The sequence below is a fragment of the Lotus japonicus genome, chromosome 5, assembly GCF_012489685.1.
Source record: "Lotus japonicus ecotype B-129 chromosome 5, LjGifu_v1.2".
Classification (NCBI taxonomy): domain Eukaryota; kingdom Viridiplantae; phylum Streptophyta; class Magnoliopsida; order Fabales; family Fabaceae; genus Lotus; species Lotus japonicus.
Genome location: NC_080045.1, coordinates 41,609,200 through 41,623,510, shown reverse-complemented (window position 1 = coordinate 41,623,510; position 14,311 = coordinate 41,609,200).

Here is a 14,311-nt window from a genome sequence, read left to right as displayed (position 1 = left end):
TATAAAGTTCAATTAATAAATGATAAAATACTAAAAAGTGAGTGTTAATAACAGTTTTCTAAAGAAACTTGATATTTCCCTCTCCCAACATCTCCTCACGTTTGTAAATAATCACAAATTTCTCAACTCAAAAATGCGTCATTTTCTTTCTTTTCCCTTTTTTTTATAAGTTATAAACTCACATTTATTTCCTGTTTTAAGAATATTATCAATAAATGAATGTGAAATTATATAGAACATTCTTAATGTATATGCTAACTCTGAATAGTAATGTCATATATTTTCACTTTAAAAAAATGTCATATATTTTTAATATTATAAATCTATAGGTATATGTTGCCCCCACGACTTAAAATTCCTGGATCCATCACTGGTTATCATAACCACCGACGTGCTCTTTTAGTAATTGATAAGATTTTGAAGGTCCTACGTTAGCTCTATTATAACAAAACAACAAGTTCTTGTGAACACTGTTTACTCTCCTTGCAGATCTCAAGAGTTGTTTCTTTCTAGGCGTCGGTAATGCATGAGTATGAGCTTCATCAAATCATTTAACTTCATATTTTCCATCTTCTATCCTCTTGAAAGCAACTTTTGCGCTACATCCTTCCCTTGTTATTTTACTTCTTATACTTTTAGGAAATTTTTTTCATCAATAAGAAAATCAATCACAACATCCTTTTTCTGTGCTTTGAAGCCGTCTTTTGAGCAAACAAAATACCTCCATTTCAATCTGTATTTATCTTTTACTTGAGATGAGTTACGAACACTAAAACCAGCAGTGAGTGCGTACCTTTTTATAAAAGCTTTTTCCTCCTTCTAAAGAATCAAACACCTCTGACGTGTTCATTGTATCACTGAGCCATTCTGACGGTGTAGCTAAATCAGCTTCATCATCACTCACGTCCATGGAAATATATATTTCACTGTCAAATAAGAAGGCTTGGGCAGCTCTTGTTGGTTTTTAAATATATCAATCACAAGGAATTAACAATTATAATATACTTAATAATTAGATACAAATAGCATTATAATAATCAGAATTATCTAAATACCGATCAGATAAAAACAATAGCTACAAATAGCAGTATACCAATCATAATATGCTCGAAAATTAGCAGAATTAACAACAATTGTAAAAGAAACCTAATAGAGAAGGAGAAGTTGAACTATTCATAGAGCACAAGGAAGAGAAAAGACAGACGAGATTGGCATGAGAGGGCGGCGTTGACCGAGTATGGCGACGACACATCACAAGGAAGAGAAAAGACGACGTTGAACGATGACGAGACTGGGATGAGAGGGCAGCGTTGAACAATTACGGCGAAGGCACGGTACAGGATGAACAATTGCACAATTAAGAGATGAGTGCAGTTTTGTTTCAGAACGTGCAAAACAGGGAAGGAGATGTTGATGAAGAAAAATTAGGATTTGCAGAAGCTGGGTTTTTCACGTACGCAAGGAGAAGTTGATGAAGAAAAAAACTAGGATTTGAGAATACGTGATCCACATAATGAGATGTTTTAATCTCAACTGTTTATAATAATCTAATGGCTACAAATCATTCTTATCTTCTCACATAAGGGAGGCTTTCTTATATCATACTCCCCCTATATATACAAATAGGAAAAGTATTTTTTTTGAAGTGGAAAAAAAGTAAACATTTAATTCTTTCTTCAAATAGGAGGATATTCCTCAAATAATTTTGTATGATATCCATTATTTTATACAAGTTTCACATTTGTACTATTATTATCCAAATCAATTGAGGAGGCCTTTAATATACACAAGTAAAAACTTGTGTACATTTGCACAAGTACCTTTTTACTTGGGATAGGAGGTTTCCAGGTAAAAGGGTATTTTTTAATTAATTCAAAAATAGATAATTATTAGTGAATGATTAGGATATTAGTTAGTGAGTAAATAACATGAATTAAGTTAAGCGGATTTGGTAAATAAATCTTAGTAAAAACAACAAATCTATACCTTCAAACCTTTTCAACCCGGAATCAAACCTTCTTCAACCTTTTCCCATTCCGACTTCACTCTCTTTCAGAAATCACCATTTTCATCTTTTCCCAACCCGAGTCTTCTCTCGAAAATCTATCTCATCATGAATGAAACCTTTCACTCAAAGCCTCCAGACCTTTCATTATCTTTATCATTGAAACGATTGAAACCTCAGATCTTTTGCATGTGTATGACGTTCGTTGTCCAGATCTACCCATTCACATTCCTTGTCGATTAGAACCCATTCTCGTCTCTGACGAGGGATCTCATTTCCACTGAAGACATGGTTGAGGATCTCGTTGCCATGTAAGTTGTTTGTTACAATTTGGTATTTTCGGGTTGCTTTATAACATATTCTGAATGAGATTTTGGGGGATTTTTGTCTAAGTGGGGATTTACATCAAATCGGGGGGTTGGGATAAGGGGGATTGTACATGAAATGCTTCATTTTAATGAAAATTGTGGGTTTTGGGAGTATCTTCAAATTAGGGGGTTTAGATATATTGTGCAGTATTTCTTTAAATTTAGGGTTAGGGATTTTGTGGAATTCCATCTTGCAATCAGTTCGTTACTGGGTTTTTGACAAAATTGAAAATTTTAATGAAATGCATTTTCTGTATATTATTCGAATTCTTCAATTCTTTCTTGCATTGTTCCATTTGATTGCATGTTTTTTTCTAAATTAACATTGGCACAATGGGTTTTGCATGATTATCTCTTTGATCTTTCTCATGTGTTCGTGTGTTCGTCCATGAATTCTAATAATGTCACTTGTTGGGGTTTCATGTGTTGCAATTGGACTTTTGTTTTTTTGACTAGACATGCGGCTATTGGGTTTTGACTGGATAGGTAACAACCCCTTAATGTTAAATTTTTTTCTTTTGTTTAAGTGGGCATACCATACTTTTTTATTTGTACTATAAGTTTTTTTAAAAATGCCCGTTAATGGGCTTTTTAGTGGGTAGAATACGGTCGGCCCGTTAACGTTTATACGGTCGACCTGTAAAAAATTAGTTATACAAATAAAAAAATAATGTAAATATTTTATTTTATATAAAAAATATTTATATTATTGTAAATATAAATTATTTAAATATTTAAAAAATAATATATATATTTTAAAAATAAATAAATTAAAAAAATATATGAAATATATTATTTTATTATAAATATTTTTATATTTTATATTTAAATAATAACATAACCTAAACTTTAATATGCAGCACTTATTGGTACTCGGTCATCTCACTCATCTTAGTTGTTTGTCACGCATTTATTGCGTGTGCAGTTCAGCTATCACATGCACCACCTTTCTTTCTATAATTTCAGCAGCTGTTGGGCACAAGTTAAAACTTGCAAAGTGAGAGAGTAGGTTAAAAGCCTACCAAGTGGCAGACTTAGGGTGAGCTAAATGGGTAGTTGACGAGACTTAAGTTAAAGGGAAATGTGTAGTTGAGCAATTTTATTTTGCATTCAATTAAGGTACTATTATTCAGATGAGGTTGGGTAGACAAATTAAATGCATTTTTCAATCTATAATATAACATAACGATAGGGACCAATTCTAATTCTAAACAACATGTTTTTGACATAATGCAAAGACCAAGTAGTAGTTGTAGTGGTGGGGAAAGTGATGGTCCAGGTAGATATGTTGTGTTTGTTGGTAGAGAACCAGATATATACAGAACCTGAGATGAATGCAACCACCAGGTCTATGCATATCATGGGGCTACCTGTAAGAAGTTCGAAACTTGGGAGAGGGCTAGTAGTGAGTGGATGCGATTTCTAGCGAAGGAATCTATGAAGAAGTTTCCCTGTTATGGAACAAACAGAATTCCAAATGTGCGATGGGAGGGAGATGTAAAATTTGGTCCCATTCTCTCTCCCTCTTCTTCTCCATCTAGCTCTGATACTGCATCTGCAAACATAGTGGCTCCTACAGTGAAGGAGTTGTCAAAGACGCATCTTTGGAGACTGTAAAAAATGACAAAATGTATGTTGAACTCCATATCTCGAATGATGCAGCCAAAAAAAGCAAGCTTGCTTAATTTGTGTTTGGAATTTTCGTGGGAATTTTCCTTACACTCTATGTTCTATCCTGAATCATTTGTTTGGTGTATTATGCAATATGGAATATTATTATGAACTTATGTAATTTGTAATTCTAAGGATTCCCCAATTAACTATTATCATCATTATCATGTTCTATGTCAATTTCCAAATTATTATTATTGTTGTGTTGTTTATTTTATTTTTAATTCTTTGTTAAAATTTTAATTTTTTATTTCTATTACACTATTTTTCAAGTATTTGTGGGGTCTGGCTTACCTAGTTACAATCCAAGTGATATTGTAACTAGGTTGTGATTGTTAAGTTGGCAAGGGGTATCCAAGGTATGTGAAAGTGATATGTCCTCGAGCTTGACATTGTGGGTTGGCATAAAGTGAATATGTATTATTAAGTGTGTGTTGACCTAGATCCGAAGAGTAGAACTCCAAACCCTTCACAAAGTCACAAACCCGTTCTGAGAAGTTACGAGAGAGTTCCAAACCATCTGTTGAAGGCATGGCTTGATCTAAGCGTGGAAAGGTGGTGGCTGAGGATGAACCAAGTCTAAATACTCCATTGGATGGAGAAGGTGCAAGGTTGGTTATTGTGGTTCGAATTTTATTTTGTCAAAAATGCTATGGTACTGATATATTCCTGATATTTGACTTCCTTTTTCATTTTTTTTGGTGATAAAAGTGTTGATACCTTAACTGATTTGGGAGCTGAGGAGCATACTGTGGAGGCCTTTGACCCAATCACACTATGTAAAGAGGTTAAACATATGAATATGGCTTTGATGACCCTTGATGGATCTGTGAAAGGTGCCATGCTGAAGTTTGAACATGTTGATAGTCTACATGAGCAACTCCAGAATGTCCAAACTGTTATAGATGCAAAAATGGAAAGGGTTCTTAACAAAACAGTGCAAGGAAATTCAGAGGCATACTTGGGACCTCAAATTACTCCTCCAACTGGTCATGCAGCTCGTGTTGTCACTAGATCTGTATCTGCTGCCACTAAAAACAAGAGGAAAAAAATGAAGAATGCAAGTGTAGTAGTCCTGCAAAATGATATCATGGACATAGATTTTGATCTTGGTGGTGGTCTTGACGATGGGAAGAACACAAGTGGTGTTGGTAGTGGCTCAAATCTTTATACCCCTACCTATTCTGGCAAGAATCCTTCCAACTACACAGTTACACAATGGTTGACGAAAAGCTTGCGTAGTGTTACATCACTGGAGGTATAACTTCCTTTCCACACAGTGTTTTGTTATTGTTAAGTTCCTTTGCTGAAATTGCTATTTAATGTTATTGTTGTTAAGTACCTTTGTTGAAACTTTCATGTGATTGCAATAATGTAGGGGATTGTTGGGGCCTTTGTGAGGCATGAAGTTGAACATTCAAAGAAGAAGTTGTTTCCCACCCCACCTTCGTCATCAAAAGCAAACAAGGCTTCTACTCCATACCAAAGTCCTTCAATCCCTTCCTCCTCCATGGGAAATTTGTTGAAGTCACTAATGACAGTACCTATGGTCTACATTCGTCCTACACCTGACCTTGTGGTTCCTGCTGTATGGATTCTCATTTGTTTTAGTCTTTTCTGTATGCATAGATGTTTCATTTAACTTCTCTGCATTATCCTTTTAGGGTGTCAAGTTAAAGTTTGAACTCCCAGAGGGGATTGGGTGGCTTATGTGTGATTCTCAGGCTGCTACATACCTATTTCACGAGGACCAAGATCCTTCGTATGCAAATTTTGGTGTTTGTATTTTTTTTAACATGTTAAACTTTATTTGCACAGTTATTGATATGCTGCAATTATGGTACAGTGAGATTTTTCTAAGCATCGGTCGTTACAAAGCGACGAGAATGGACTTTGACTGCTTATTTCCTAGGCGACAGATAAGTGATCAGGTAGAAGACATGATTGTGTATTGAATCTAGTTAAGTACACTTGTTTTTGTAACATAATGATATCATGATTTAAAATATGTGTGGACCATTGTAGATTATAGAGCTGGTTGCTGTGAATATAATGAGAGAACAAAGTTATGACATACCTGACACTGTATGGTGCTTACCGCCTGCGTTTGTGGTATGATTTCTGTTTTTCAGGTTTTAAAATTGGTTCTTACAACTGACACAGACAAATGTATGATTAGTTGGATGTTTACTTATTACCAGGAGGATGTTTACAAGGGTCTAAACGTTGAGTCGCTATGTAGGGCATACTTGAGTCCTTTCATGTATCCATTCAGTACACTGAGATACGTATGTAACGTAAGCAAACAATATATTATATTTCATATGTGATCAATATAGTTGTTGTATGTGTAGATATATGTTGCTAATATAGTTGTTGTATGTCTAGATATACGTGTCAATCAAAACTGAATTGGACCATTGGTTCCTTATGATCATATCAATAGTGGATTTCTCTGTGTACCAATTTGACTCTCACCTCAATCATGATGACATCTCTCACCGTGCTGCAACCATGAAGACTTTGGTACTTTACTTTCCCTTTGTGTGTTCTATGAATTTCTATTGTTATTATGTGTATGTGGTGACTACTTTCTTATTGGTCATTATTTTTTCTTTAATAGTGTGAGACACTGGTTGAGATGATGGCCACATCGAAAAGACATAAGATTGATTTTTTCATAAAAATTGTGGACTTCCACTCATGGAAGTTGAAAAGAACCAAGGGGTATACCAAACACTAGAAGTAGTGAGGATTCAACTGTGTGGTTGCTTAGCTGGCTTGAATGCAGTCTGGGTTTAATCCCAACAGGTCTGGAATGGTAAGACCTATTAACCCATCCCTCTAAATAACACAACATTGTTTTTTATTAGATTTCAGTGAAATTGTGGTTCCTTATTGAATCCCACATTTTATATGATGCAACTGAATGAAGGTTATGTGAGGATGAAAACTGACAATGACTTGCTATGTGGGGAGCACAATGATTTGCGAAGAACCCTGTATGAGAAGGCAAATGTATTATGGAACACACTTCATGCAGCTGTTGCAGCTACGACTGCCTAGTGAACATTATTGGTCCTTTGTCCTGGGTTTCACCTTTGATTCCGTCAGTTGAAATCTATAACCTGTGCCAGTGTGTGCACCCAGAAGATCAACAATTGACTTCTCTGTGATGATGATCCTTCTGCCAGCAATGTAAGAAACCACTTGAGTGTCATCACATTTGGCATGTTTCCAGAATTCCTTGACTAACTTGACATAAACTGGGCCTCGAAGCCTGTTGAAGTATTCTTCCCAGCCTTGAACACGAACGTCAGGACGAAGATCATACCCATTTGCAGCAATATTGTCCAGGTCGAATCTCCACTCAGCAAGAACCTGGAAATCACTGGGAGGGTAGACACAAGTCACGGAGCAGCCTCTTTGAGCAAGAGGAATCATCTGCCCTTGAGTTTGAGGTTGGGCTTGAGCTTGAGGTTGAGGTTGAGGTTGATTTCTCTGATTTGCAGAAGTTGACTGACCGGTGATTTGACCTACTTCCATAACTAGAAATTTTCTTCCGTCGACGGTTTCTCCTCTAGTAGATTTCACCATCTTTGATCGGTTGAAGGTTTGGGTCGCAGAGAGAGGATGAATGAAGAAAGAGAGAGATCGTGGGGATAAGGATTTTACAAACGAAGAGAGAGAGAGAGTAAAAACAGAAGTGATGGAGAACGTGTGTGTATAGTGGGTTTTTGAAAATAACCGTTGTTGATTAAAAAGCAAAATAAAATCAACGATTAAGAAAATAAAGTTATCATAGTAGCAGCTAATACCAATAGCACATGTTGGAGAGAAGCACATCAACACTCACTACGACAGACTGTCAGCACGGGCACAAGGAACGATGTATCATAGCAACTGGCACACGTTTACTATCTCAGCTTCAGAGTGAGCACCAATGGGTACTTAAACTTTGATGGAGTTACCTTCTGAACTAGACATCTTCTGATAGAGAAACATCATAGTCAGAGGTTCTGATCCATCTTCATGCTGGACAAAAGTCCATATTCAGATTTTTCAGAATGAAATTAAATCTATCCTCTGCTAAGGGCTTTGTAAAGATATCTGCCCATTGATGGTCAGTATCAACAAACTTCAGAAGAAGTACGCCCTTTTGAACATAATCTCTAATAAAGTGATACTTTACCTCAATGTGCTTTGCCCTAGAATGTAAGATAGGATTCTTACTTAGTGAGATTGCAGTAGTGTTATCACAGTAGATTGGAATATTGCTCTCAAGGATTTGATAATCCTCCAGCTGATGTTTCATCCAGAGCATCTGAGTACTGCATATTGGTGCTGAGATGTATTCTGCCTCTACAGTGGATAGTGCAATGGTTGATTGCCTTTTGCTTGCCCATGAGACTAAGTTGCTTCCCCAGAAATTGACAATTTCCAGAAGTGCTTTTTCTCTCTGTTGTATCTCCAGCATAATCAGCATCACAATAACCTGAAAGCTTATACTCTGATGTTTTCTTATACATCAAGCCAAGGTTAGTTGTACCTTTCAGATATCTCAGGATCCTCTTAACGTTTTCATCAAGTATTAGATTCAGGGGGAGCTAAGCTCAGAATCAAGCAGTGACTTGAATTCAGAATGAGCAAGATAAACTATTCACATCAGGATAAGTCTTATTCTATATCTCTAAACTCTGAGTGAATTCAGTTTAATGTTTAAGAATTGTTCATCAAAATACTTAGTTTTGTCATCATCAAAAAGGGGGAGATTGTAAGATCAAGTTTTGATCGAGTAGTACAACTCTATGTTTTGATGATTACAAGTTAACATTTTAGTATGAACAATTATGGTACTCTAACGTGTTTTTCTGAGTGTGCTATTTACAGGCTCTGACCTCAATTCAATCTCACACTAATCAGAAGCACTGTGCATAAAGAGTGACCCAAGCAACGCTTTCGCAACATCTATGTTCACTCTGAACAGTAGAAATGCTTCAGAAGATCTGAAGTCATACAAGCTCTGATATGGACTCAGTCACTTGAAGTTCTGAAGATCTAGAAGTTCTGACAACCAAGAAACTCTGAAGGTTCAGATGTTCTGATGGTGTAGAAGACTCTGAAGATCCAGAAGCTGAATAGTGGAAACTCTGATGTCCAGAAGGAAGATGACTCTGAAGACCATGTACTTCCCTCTGAGTTCAGAATCAGAAGATACAACGGTCAGAGGATTTGTGCTTTCCCTCTGACTCTGATCAACTGGCTTCACAAGTTCCAACATGAAGCATTCCCCTGATCAAAATTCTACTAGGTTTAAAGGTCAAGTCACTATCCAAGTACAAAAGCAAATGTACTATCCTGACGACCTACCTAACATTCTCAACCACAGCAGAAGCTGGAATTTCCAGAACTGCCCTCCAACGGTAGCATTTCCATGCAGCGTTCAAACCCTAATCCTTGGAGTATAAATAGAGGCTGAAGATTGAAAGATGCGGTTGGAAGAATTACACACGCGCAAGCTATATTCAAAACCTTCTAAGCATTCTTTCATCTGAATTCATTGTGTTTACTATTAGCTTTTCAGAAGCAAATTCTTTGTAAACATTCTTCTTAAACAGTTTGTTTAGTTACCTTTAGGAGATCAAGTTTGATCGGATCCTAGAGAAGACTAAGAGAGTGAATCTTAGTGTGAGCTAAGTCAGTGTAATTGTTAGTCACTTGTAGGTTTCAAGTGCAGTTGTAACACTTACCTGATTAGTGGATTGCCTTCATTCTAAGAAGGAAGAAATCACCTTAACGGGTAGACTGGATTAGCTTGAGGGATTTATCAAGTGAACCAGGACAAAAATCCTTGTGTGTTTTTCTATCTCTTATCTTAAGCACTTAGTTCTCGAAAGATTTGTCAAAATCTTTAAGGTGGAAGTTTTATTTTAAAAACGTTATTCAAACCCCCCCTTTCTACCGTTTTTCATACCTTCAATTGGTATCAGAGCGCAAGTTCTGATTACCACACCTAACAGTGTTCAGTGATCCGGGCCGGTGTGAAAAACAATGGCTACCACCAGTGAAACTCAAAGAGATGGTTACAATGCAAAGCCTCCCATGTTCGACGGTCAAAGGTTCGAATATTGGAAAGATAGACTTGAAAGTTTCTTTCTGGGTTTTGATGCAGATCTCTGGGATATTATTGTGGATGGCTATGAGCGTCCAGTTGATGAAGAAGGCAAGAAGATCCCAAGGTCAGAGATGACTGCAGATCAAAAGAAGCTTTACTCACAACATCACAAAGCTAGAGCAATTCTTCTAAGTGCTATCTCTTATGAAGAGTACCAGAAGATTACAGATCGTGAGTATGCAAAAGGCATCTTTGAATCCCTGAAGATGTCTCATGAAGGAAACAAGAAAGTCAAAGAATCAAAGGCATTGTCTTTGATCCAAAAGTATGAATCCTTCATCATGGAGCCAAACGAGTCCATTGAAGAAATGTTTTCCAGATTTCAGTTGCTTGTAGCTGGAATACGACCTCTCAACAAGAGCTACACAACAAAAGATCATGTCATAAGGGTCATCAGAAGTCTTCCTGAAAGTTGGATGCCCTTGGTGACTTCAATAGAGCTTACGAGAGATGTTGAGCGTATGAGTTTAGAAGAACTCATCAGCATACTGAAGTGTCATGAGCTGAAGCGCTCAGAGATGCAAGATCTGAGGAAGAAGTCAATAGCCTTAAAATCCAAATCTGAGAAGGCTAAAGCAGAAAAGTCAAAAGCTCTTCAAGCTGAAGCAGAAGAATCTGAAGAAGCATCAGAAGATTCTTATGAAGATGAGCTGACTCTGATCTCAAAAAGACTCAACCGTATCTGGAAGCACAGACAGAGCAAGTACAAAGGCTCTGGAAAGGCCAAAGGAAAGTCTGAATCCTCAGGTCAGAAGAAGTCCTCAATTAAGGAAGTCACATGCTTTGAGTGCAAAGAATCAGGGCACTACAAAAGTGGCTGTCCAAAATTGAAGAAGGACAAGAGGCCAAAGAAGCACTTCAAGACTAAGAAAAGTCTGATGGTGACTTTTGATGAATCAGAGTCAGAGGATGTTGACTCTGATGGTGAAGTCCAAGGACTCATGGCCATTGTCAAAGACAAAGGAGCAGAGTCAAAGGATGTTGTTGACCCTGACTTAGAATCAGAAGGAGATCCTAACTCAGACGATGAAAATGAGGTATTCGCTTCTTTCTCAACCTCTGAACTGAAACATGCTTTGTCTGATATCATGGATAAGTATAACTCTTTATTATCTAAGCATAAGAAGCTGAAAAAGAACTTATCTGCTGTTTCTAAGACTCCTTCTGAACATGAGAAAATCATTTCTGATTTGAAAAATGATAACCATGCTTTAGTAAATTCTAACTATGTGCTTAAAAATCAAATTGCTAAGTTAGAAGAAGTTATTGCCTGTGATGCCTCTGATAGTAAGCATGAATCTAAGTATGAAAAATCTTTTCAAAGATTCCTGGCTAAAAGCGTAGATAGAAGCTTAATGGCTTCAATGATCTATGGCGTAAGCAGGAATGGAATGCATGGCATTGGCTATTCTAAACCAATTAGAAATGAACCTTCTATGCCTAAAGCTAAATCTTTGTATGAATGCTTTGTTCCCTCTGGTACCATTTTACCTGATCCTTTACCTGCTGAAGCTGCCAAACCCCTCTTAAAAAGGGATCTTTCTCCATGTCTAAATATCATGCAAAAATTCCCTTACATTACCATGTTGAGAAACCCAAGGTGATCAGAACCTCTGGGGTAACTAACAAGAGAGGACCCAGAAAGTGGGTACCTAAGGATAAGATTATCTATGTTGCAGATATCCTTGATAGCTCCACTGAAACACCAGTCATGGTATCTGGACAGTGGATGCTCGCGTCACATGACGGGAGAAGGGCGTATGTTCCAAGAGCTAAAACTTAAGCCTGGAGGTGAAGTTGGCTTTGGTGGCAACGAAAAGGGTAAAATTGTTGGTACTGGTACTATTTGTGTAGATAGTAGTCCATGCATTGACAATGTTTTATTGGTAGATGGCTTAACTCATAACTTATTGTCTATAAGTCAATTAGCTGACAAGGGTTATGATGTTATCTTTAATCAAAAGTCCTGCCGGGCTGTAAGTCAGATCGATGGCTCTGTTCTATTTAACAGCAAGAGGAAGAACAACATTTAGAAGATCAGATTATCTGAGTTGGAGGCTCAGAATGTGAAGTGTCTTCTGTCTGTTAATGAAGAGTAATTGGTATGGCATAGACGGTTAGGGCATGCCAGTATGAGAAAGATTTCTCAGCTGAGCAAGCTAAACCTTGTCAGGGGCTTACCTACTCTGAAGTTCGCTTCAGACGCTCTTTGTGAAGCATGTCAGAAAGGCAAATTCACAAAAGTCCCTTTCAAGGCAAAAAGTGTTGTCTCAACCTCAAGGCCGTTGGAACTTCTGCATATCGACCTATTTGGACCAGTGAAAACTGAGTCTATAGGTGGCAAGAGATATGGGATGGTCATTGTTGACGACTATAGCCGCTGGACATGGGTAAAGTTTCTAACCCGCAAGGATGAGTCTCATGCTGTGTTTTCTACCTTCATAGCCCAAGTGCAAAACGAGAAGGCTTGTAGGATTGTGCGTGTCAGAAGTGACCATGGTGGAGAGTTTGAGAATGACAAGTTTGAGAGTCTGTTTGATTCCTATGGAATTGCACATGATTTCTCTTGTCCCAGAACTCCTCAACAAAATGGTGTTGTTGAGAGGAAGAACATAACTCTTCAGGAGATGGCTAGAACCATGCTCCAAGAAACTGGCATGGCTAAGCACTTTTGGGCAGAGGCAGTAAACACAGCGTGTTACATTCAGAACAGAATCTCTGTGAGACCAATTCTGAATAAGACTCCCTATGAATTGTGGAAGAACATAAAACCCAACATTTCTTACTTTCATCCTTTTGGTTGTGTTTGTTATGTTCTTAATACTAAGGATAGATTGCATAAATTTGATGCTAAGTCTTCTAAATGTCTATTACTTGGTTACTCTGAGAGATCTAAAGGTTTTAGATTCTATAATACTGATGCTAAAACAATTGAAGAATCTATTCATGTTAGATTTGACGATAAGCTTGACTCTGACCAGTCAAAGCTAGTTGAGAAATTTGCAGATTTAAGTATAAGTGTTTCTGACAAAGGCAAAGCTCCAGAGGAAGCTGAGCCAGAGGAAGATGAACCAGAAGAAGCTGGTCCCTCTGATTCACAAACTCTGAAGAAGAGCAGAATCACTGCAGCTCATCCTAAGGAATTGATTCTAGGCAACAAAGACGAACCAGTCAGAACCAGATCAGCCTTCAGACCCTCTGAAGAGACTCTGCTTAGTCTGAAAGGATTGGTGTCTTTAATTGAACCCAAGTCAATTGATGAAGCTCTTCAGGACAAGGACTGGATTCTGGCCATGGAAGAAGAATTGAATCAATTTTCCAAGAATGATGTTTGGAGCCTAGTGAAGAAGCCTCAAAGTGTCCATGTAATTGGAACAAAATGGGTGTTCAGAAACAAGTTGAATGAGAAAGGAGATGTAGTCAGAAACAAGGCAAGGCTAGTCGCTCAAGGCTACAACCAGCAGGAAGGAATAGACTACACAGAAACATTTGCTCCAGTAGCAAGACTAGAAGCAATCAGACTGTTGATCTCTTTCTCAGTGAATCACAACATAATTCTACATCAGATGGATGTTAAGAGTGCCTTCCTAAATGGATACATATCAGAGGAAGTCTACGTTCATCAACCCCCAGGTTTTGAGGATGAGAAGAACCCAGACCATGTTTTCAAGTTGAAGAAATCACTCTATGGTCTGAAGCAAGCTCCCAGAGCATGGTATGAGAGACTCAGCTCATTCCTTCTGGAGAATGAGTTTGTAAGGGGTAAAGTAGATACGACTCTCTTTTGCAAAACTTACAAAGATGATATCTTAATTGCGCAAATTTATGTTGATGATATTATATTTGGTTCTGCTAATCAATCTCTATGCAAAGAATTTTCTGAGATGATGCAGGCTGAATTTAAGATGAGTATGATGGGAGAACTCAAGTACTTTCTGGGAATACAAGTTAATCAAACACCAGAAGGAACATATATCCATCAGAGCAAGTACACTAAAGAACTTCTGAAGAAGTTCAATATGCTGGATTCTACAGTAGCCAAGACTCCAATGCATCCTACATGCATTCTAGAGAAAGAAGATGCAAGTGGTA